The sequence below is a fragment of the Neophocaena asiaeorientalis genome, unplaced genomic scaffold (assembly GCF_003031525.2).
Source record: "Neophocaena asiaeorientalis asiaeorientalis breed wild unplaced genomic scaffold, Neophocaena_asiaeorientalis_V1.1 scaffold152, whole genome shotgun sequence".
Lineage (NCBI taxonomy): Eukaryota > Metazoa > Chordata > Mammalia > Artiodactyla > Phocoenidae > Neophocaena > Neophocaena asiaeorientalis.
In genome coordinates, this window is record NW_020185338.1 from 9,521,954 (window position 1) to 9,529,477 (window position 7,524).

Below are 7,524 nucleotides of genomic sequence, written 5' to 3' on the forward strand. Positions count from 1 at the left end.
CCCAGAGATAGAAATCCTCTTTGAGAGACAAAAACAAAAGAACGGAACAGGGAGTGATTAGCAAAAATGAATCTGAATGCAAGTGCCACAGTCTCTCTTGCCAGGTGGCAAAGCAGCCATCAGCTGACATATCTGAGTCGATACGGGAACTCCCACAAGGGGCAGCCAGCCACACGATTCCTCTCCCCCACAACCACGTGGTCAAGTGCAGGCCTGTGCTTCTGAGATCAACGCGTTAACATTTCTTCCCCATGAAACCAGAAAGGTCAGTGGTGTAGCCCTTGTAGCAGTGAGGCGCAAGGTCGAGTCTATCTGTACACAAGATGGGAGAACTGGGCAGACTTGTAGTTCAGCTGGTTGTTGGGCATGAACTTGTGCAGCTCGCTCTTTTTGCAGCAGGGGTCGTAATGGTAGGTGCTGAGGCAGGCGTCGCAGGAGGCTTTCAAACACTGTGTGCAGGTGTTGGCGGTCCCTGGGCGGTCACAGAAGCCACAGCGGGAGGCGGCTGCAGGGGAGGGCTTGGATTTCGAGTGGAGGTGCAGTGGCTGGTCGAGGCCCTGTGTCTGGCCTGCATACTTCTCCCGCAGAGATGACCCATAAGCCAGGCTGTCGTGGGCGTAGGCCTTGCTGGGGAAGCCGTCGGGCTTGGAGGCCAGGGAGCAGGTGAGCAGGTTGTCGCAGCGCTGGCAGAGGGAGGAGCTGCAGGACAGACCGCAGTTTTGGCACTTGGAGAGGGCGGACTCTTTGGCGGGGAGCGAGCGCTTGTGGTAGATGGGTGGGCGTCATTTCTGACCAGCCAGACATCTGGCTGCAGGGCATCCTGCCTCCGGTACGTGGCCCTGGGCTCCGAGTCTGTGTACAGATCCACATCCTCCTAAGCGGAGAAGTACATGCCACGCAGCAAGCCAAGGCCATTGTTGGGGGAGCGGGATGGCAGGTCATCCGGGCTGCCGTGGGGGGAGCTGGACATGGTCAGGAGCGAGGGGAACAGGCGGACGATCTTGTCCTTGAGGTCGTCTCCCAAGTCTGCTGCCACAGGCTCCTTCCGCAAGCTCAACGAGGTCTTCAGGGGCGGCTTCCGGCTCTCCCAGTAATTGTCATAGGTGTCCACCGACCTTGAGGGCTTGGTCACATGGGGCTTGTAGTAGTCGTTGGCTGGCCAACTTCTGGAGCACTAAGCGGGCCATGGAGGTTGTCAGGTGCTCCCGGCCCTCGGCCCGCCGCCGTAGGGCATCTGAGCAGCCTCGCACGTCCTCCGCGCTGCGCCTGCGCTCGCTCACCACGTCCAGCTCAGAGTAGCCTTTGTCCTTGACTTGGGAGTGGATTTCCAGCATCTGTTCACACTCCACCTTGGCCAGAAGAGTTCAAAGGAGACCATCTTCACTTGGAGGGTCTCTACCAGCTCTGAGCTTGTACGCAGTCCCCAACTTGAGCACGTAGCCCATGTTATTCAGGATGGCTCGGATGTCCTCTTCCAGTAATGTGGACTTGACGTAATAAACAAAGGGGCCCGTGTAGGTCTTGATGCTTCTGAATTCCTTCTTCCACGGGTAGAGGAAAAGGTTGACACCCACCGTTCCGAGCACACTGAAGGCACAGTGCAGAGCCCGCAGACTGGAGGAACTCAGTGAGCTCTCCACCACCTCATAGAACTGGATCAGCCGGAATCAATAGAAGGGATCCACCTTGTACAGGCTGAGCAGGGTCGAGGCTGCCACCTGCAGGGACTCATCACTGCCAGGCTGCTGCTTGCTGGGGGTGGTGTCCACTTTGCCTTCATGGAACTGCACGTACTTCCGAAATAAGTCATCCTTATATTTTGCATCCATTGAACTGGGCTTCCCCATCCGATCCGATCCAAGGACAGGGGCTACCTTATTTCCTCCATGGCTTCTGAGATAGAGGCAGGGACATTGCTAAAAGCATTGATATGTCGCCTGCCTGGACCAGCAGAGTGCTCCCGGCACTGCCGCCGAGGACGCCCCAGCCGAGGGGAGCAAGAAGGAGCCACGGCCGCCGCCGAAACCAGGCCTGGCTGGGCTCTCGCAGCTCTGGCCGGCTGCAGGGAACAGATACCAGTAGCCCGGGGCCGCGGCGACCCGGAAACACTCAACCAGGAAGTGATGTCTCTCGGAGGCGGGTCCAAAGGGAGGCCCAGCCGCGGCTACGCCCTGGGCTGGCCTCTGGCGGCGGAGGAAGAAGCGGAAGGCAGAAGAGTGAGCAGAGAGTCGGTGGAGTCCCGCTTTGGGGCCTAAAGGCCCACTCGCAGGCAGATTCTCAACCACTGTGCCACCAGGGAAGCCCTGCTTCCCAGCAATTTGATGGAATTCACTTTACATTATGTAGATGACAACTGAAGCACCTTAATCAAATCATCCCAAACAAAGTGGCTGTAGCTTGACTTTTGTGTCATCCAAACTGGTCTTCAGGGGCCCTTCTAACCAAATAAACTAAGCCAAAAGCTACTTCTGTCTTTTTTTTTTTTTTTTTTTTCAGGACTCACAAAGGTGCAGTCAACACACAGTCAGCAACTAATTGATTGTGGCCTTTGGGAAGTCACATGGCTTGATGTTCAGAATCCCCAGCTGCTTCTCAAGGTCAAGCATGCCTTACTTAAATGAGATATTTATTCTTGAGGACACGCTGCCAGTCCTAAAATTTTCTTGAGGACCTAAGGGGAGCATTTCACTTGAGGACATTTTCATTGGGGGAACTTTATGGTTGCCTGTGTATTATGTCAAAAAAAATCACCTGAAGGTGGTCTTAATTTACCTTATTACTGAAAGGAAAATGTGCTGAGATAAAACTACTGCAGGATAAGTAGGCTTTTAGGCACCTTCTAGTATGTAATATTGAAAAATAATATGTTTTTCTGAAGGGACTGGTAAGAACATGTGGAGAGGAAGTTTTATTCAAGAATTGCACATTTTAAAAAAGCAAAGTTTTCTTCTCAGAGAAGAGTCCCTTGATAAATACTATACTTCAATAGTAGCAATTTCTGCTGAGTTTCTATAAACGTTATCATATCTATATGTTTACATCTATCATTTTAATAATATTCACATGTTGCTTTTAATTGTACTTTATTCCACTTTTTCTCTTAATAAAATTTCAAATCCATTGAGTACATATGGATTGATTCTTAGAGTTCATATGACAAAGATTTATTAAGCACCTACTATATACAGGAAGTACCTATATTATTCTAGAAGACAGCAGGATATAATAATAGAAAGTATTTACTTTAAAGGCCAGTGACCTTGAATTTAAACTCAGCTTTTACAGTTACAGTCTTATGACCTGTGGCCATCTGACTTCAGTTCTCCGAGTCTCAGTTTCCTCATATGTATAACAGTACTAATGAAGCCTTATGGACAAAACTGCTTGGAGAGTTCAATAAAATAATTTTCAGAGACCAAACATTTCCTAATATATAATACATATGCAATAAATGTAAGCCCCTCCCCAAGCCTTATATGTCAGGTGCTGGAAAGCTACATGATATATGTGTCATACACACAGGGGCCGGGATAACTATGACATTTATAACTCAAATCTGTGCTAACGTACTAATCATTCTAAAGACAGTCCTGCTTTACACAGACTCCTTGATTATACCAAGCAGCAAGCATTAAATGAGTCCTGATATTTCCAGAGCTGCATTATATCTCATTTGAGATACTTCCTAAAAAAGTGTAAGAAATCTTGGCACTAGCAAATCTAAATATATTCATAGATTTGTCTTCAGCTTGTCATATGCATTCTCTTAAACATAAGGCACTTTATAGTTTATAAATGAGCACAGTAATTCACATGCCCCGGGGTGGTTTTGCTTTGCTTGCATTTAAAAAGGAACACTCTATCAAATGATGGGGTTTATCCTTTTAATAATTAGGAAGAGTTCTATTAAATTCCACCAAGGCCATTCTTTCAACTTTAAGGTTGCAATCTCTATTCAGAAGAAAGATTTTAATTACCTCTTTAACCCCTCTCAATTCCACTATGATTTACAATGATTGTCATTTGCCTCCTTCTGGGCCAGGCATCCACAGCTCTGCATGCTCTCTCTCCTGTCTTAACTGCCTTCTCAAAATTGAAACTTCATTAACACCTTACTCATAACTTGTTTCTCAGAGTCCTTCTGGTGAAAGGAACATCCATTTGACACCCTGAAGATTCAGGAGGACTATGCTAATTTGCATAGCAGTTTGCACAGTTTTTGTTGCATTAGTTTAAGGATTAGAATTAAGAAGTGACATGTCTTCCCTTATCATATAACTGTGTGAATACAACTCTTAGAATACTCTGGATCCATCCTGAACAAAAACTTAATGGAGAAAAGAGGGGATAGAAGAGAGAAAGAATCCAGGCTAATGCTGTGGTTCCGTATCTAGAAAAGACTACAGAGAAGTCATGGATAGACCCGTTTGGGTCCATCTGACTCCATTTTCACTCCCGGTGTTACTCTTTCCTAAATTCAGAAATGCCTTAGTCAACTCCTTTACTAATTTTTTCAAATCTAACTATTGTCCTTGTCTCTGGCCGTTAATTCTCTAGCTTAGCTGTTTTGGTCTTTTCCTGAGATAGGTGAAACCACATTATCCTTTCTTTCTAGTTTTCAAAACAATAATGAATTTGTAAGTCCCCAGGAGGATGCTATTCTTCTGCAGGGCAGTAATAATGACTAAAACGGTTAATAAAACATTGCAGACATGAGCTCCCAAAGCGTAGTGCAGCACAGAAATTAGGAATCAGATTCTGGAGTCCGACTCCCTGAGAATGAATCCCAGGTTCACTATTTTCTAGCTGTGTAACCATGAGAGAGCTACTTAAAAACCTCTGAGCTTATTTCTCATCTGCAACAAATGGATAATAACAGTATCTACTGCATAGGGGTTTCTGATGATTAAAATAAGTTACCTATTGTAATCCAAACGTGAAGTATAGCTAGGGCCAATAAATATTAGCAAATTGTTATTACAGAAAGATACATTAATTTCATTTTGACTGGATCATAACAGAAACCAGGTCACCGAAGGAATAGAACCCACAGTGAAAAATTCCATGAGAAATGGGTCTGTGAAAACCCAGAGGCCATAAATGATTTTTTGACATGTTTTATTAGAGAAAAACATTTTCTCCTTATTTTGAGAAAAGCACTTAGCTCTGTCAGGATTAAAGAAAAAGAACGAAGCAAGAGCAAAATAGCACAACTCAACATGATCCGTCACTGCAGAGGTAGCCTCTGATGCAGCCATCAAGCTGCAATCAAAAGGCTAAATGAACAGTATTGTTGCAAGGAATGAGAAGAAGTGAGAACTCACTAAGGGAAACTACCGCTATGGGCTCTTGAAAGTTCATCTCTCAGAAAATGAGGCAAAAAAAATAATAAGATCGTGCCAAATCTTTTTAATTGATGAATAATTTATGGACGACCGGCAGGAGCATCCATCCAGGCAGCTGATTAAATGCAAAGTATTTTGATAAGCAGAAAGTTACCACCACAGGCCTCACAGTGAAAGGAAAGCACCCCCAGCAATCAACGCCAGTCCATATGTTGGTACGTGTTACCCAGTCTCTTCCTAGAAGCTTATTTCCCCATCCCACCCCGCTTTATCACTGGCAGAAAAAGTTACCTCCTCTGTTTCTTTCTCCTGTCAAAATGATAGAGGCTAAATGTGGATAAGAAAGGCAATTAAAATAGATCTGTCACAAGTATTCTATCCCAGTGTGCCATCCTGATTTCCTTCTCTAGTGTGAACTGCGACCAGAGGATGGTAATTGAAATTTGTCAATGTTGACAGCTGATGACTAATATGGAGATTTTCATTACATATCCCTCCTGGAATGGAAAAGAGATGAGTGCATATTAAATTCCAGATGGAGGCAGCTGTAGGACAGGGAAATGCAGACACTACTCAAGCCAGCCGTGCAAGAACTGTTTGGGAGAACTATAAGATCCTCTGAAGTTAATTTGTATGGAAATAGAGATGGCATTGGTTTTCTTCATTTTTCCCTGAGTAGCCGCATCATTTTCAACATGACCATTTATCCTCACAGTCCATTTATGTCAATATCAGCAGGAAGCCCCACCCACTAGCCTTTGGCAGAGTCAGTCTGAAAAACATTAGTTGAACTACTTAAGTTTGAAAATGTTGTAATTTTTTAATACAGAAACCCAGAAATCATTTCTAGTATTCATCTGTGTGATTTTATATTTTGTATGTGGTTTTCTTGTTTATCAGAATAGCTAAATGAAATCTGATTAATTATATTATCTAGGTAGAATTCTGCCAAAAGATACAAAGAAATCAACGTTACTCAAAATTTTGCTGAGTTTTGTCATTGATCAAGAATGAATACTCATTCTAATGGATTTCTGGTGAATGGGCAGAAAGTGAAAGGGCTCTAAACTTGTGGTGCAATATCCCAGTTAACTAACATAACAAACTCGGCAGAAGAAAACAATACTTCTTTATTACATCCCGTAAATCTGTGGGGCAGGAATTGGGGCAGTGGTCAACTGGGTGATTCTTCAGGTACACTGATGGAGTTCTCTCCTTAGTACTCAGCTGGAAGATAGGCGGGTCTGGAGGGTCTAAGACGGCTTCACTCACATTTCTGGTTGTATTAACTACATTTCCTTATTTCCTGTATTCTTGATGCTCTGGCATCTGGGCTCTTGCTGACGTGGGACAGACTGCCTCTCACAGGGCTAGCCAATTCCTAGAGATAGCAAGAGTACCTTTCATACAGAAACCAACCCACTCCAAAATCTTTATCCCTCTTCTCTTTATTGGGCTCTCATAGAGCATTTACACTCGGAGGGAATATTCCTCTGTTTTAATCACCCCACAGCCAGGTACCAGACAACTAGGGTCAGCCCCTATACCTGGAAGGCCACTGAAATTATTCAAATTAGCCAATTTCCCTGCTTTCCCTGCCTCTTCCATTCCTTCCCACAAGAACCAAAATACAGGCCCTTGTCCATGCTTTCGCCTTACTCCTCTGCCATCTTATCAACTCCAGTGCGTCCTCATGTGGCCCTGTATGGCCAGGCATGCCCTTTCTTTTCAGAAACTATGAGTATCAAACTATCTTTTCAATGGCAGTCATCTCCTGATTTACGGGCTTCACTACACCTGCATAACAATAAAACCTACATTGACATATTTAAAAAGATCAAAAAACAAAAAAACTGGTGCAGTGGCAGAGATAGCTGGAAGGCTGGGGTCTGCTGGAACCATCATGGGGAGTACCAGCACACGATCTCAGAGTCGGCAGACTTCTTATATCACAGCTCGAGGCACCTAGAAAGAGTGTTCCAAGAGACGTGGGCGGAAGCTGCAAGCCTTCTTATGACATTGCCTTGAAGTCTCAGAATGTCTTTTTCTCTGAATTGGTCAAGGAAGTCACTAGGTGAGCCCAGACTCCATGGAGATGAATTCGCCTCCATCTCCCAACGGGCAGGGTAATAGAAGATTTGCAACCATCTTTAATCTACTGCAAACAAGCTAACTTCAG

The 7,524-nt window shown here is 44.9% G+C and overlaps 1 pseudogene; it reads right to left on the reverse strand.

Annotated features, from left to right (window-relative positions):
• Positions 1-308: 308 nt before the first annotated feature.
• LOC112393921 (spermatogenesis-associated protein 2 pseudogene) lies at positions 309-1,957 on the reverse strand (annotated as a pseudogene).
• Between the last annotated feature and the right edge of the window lie 5,567 nt (positions 1,958-7,524).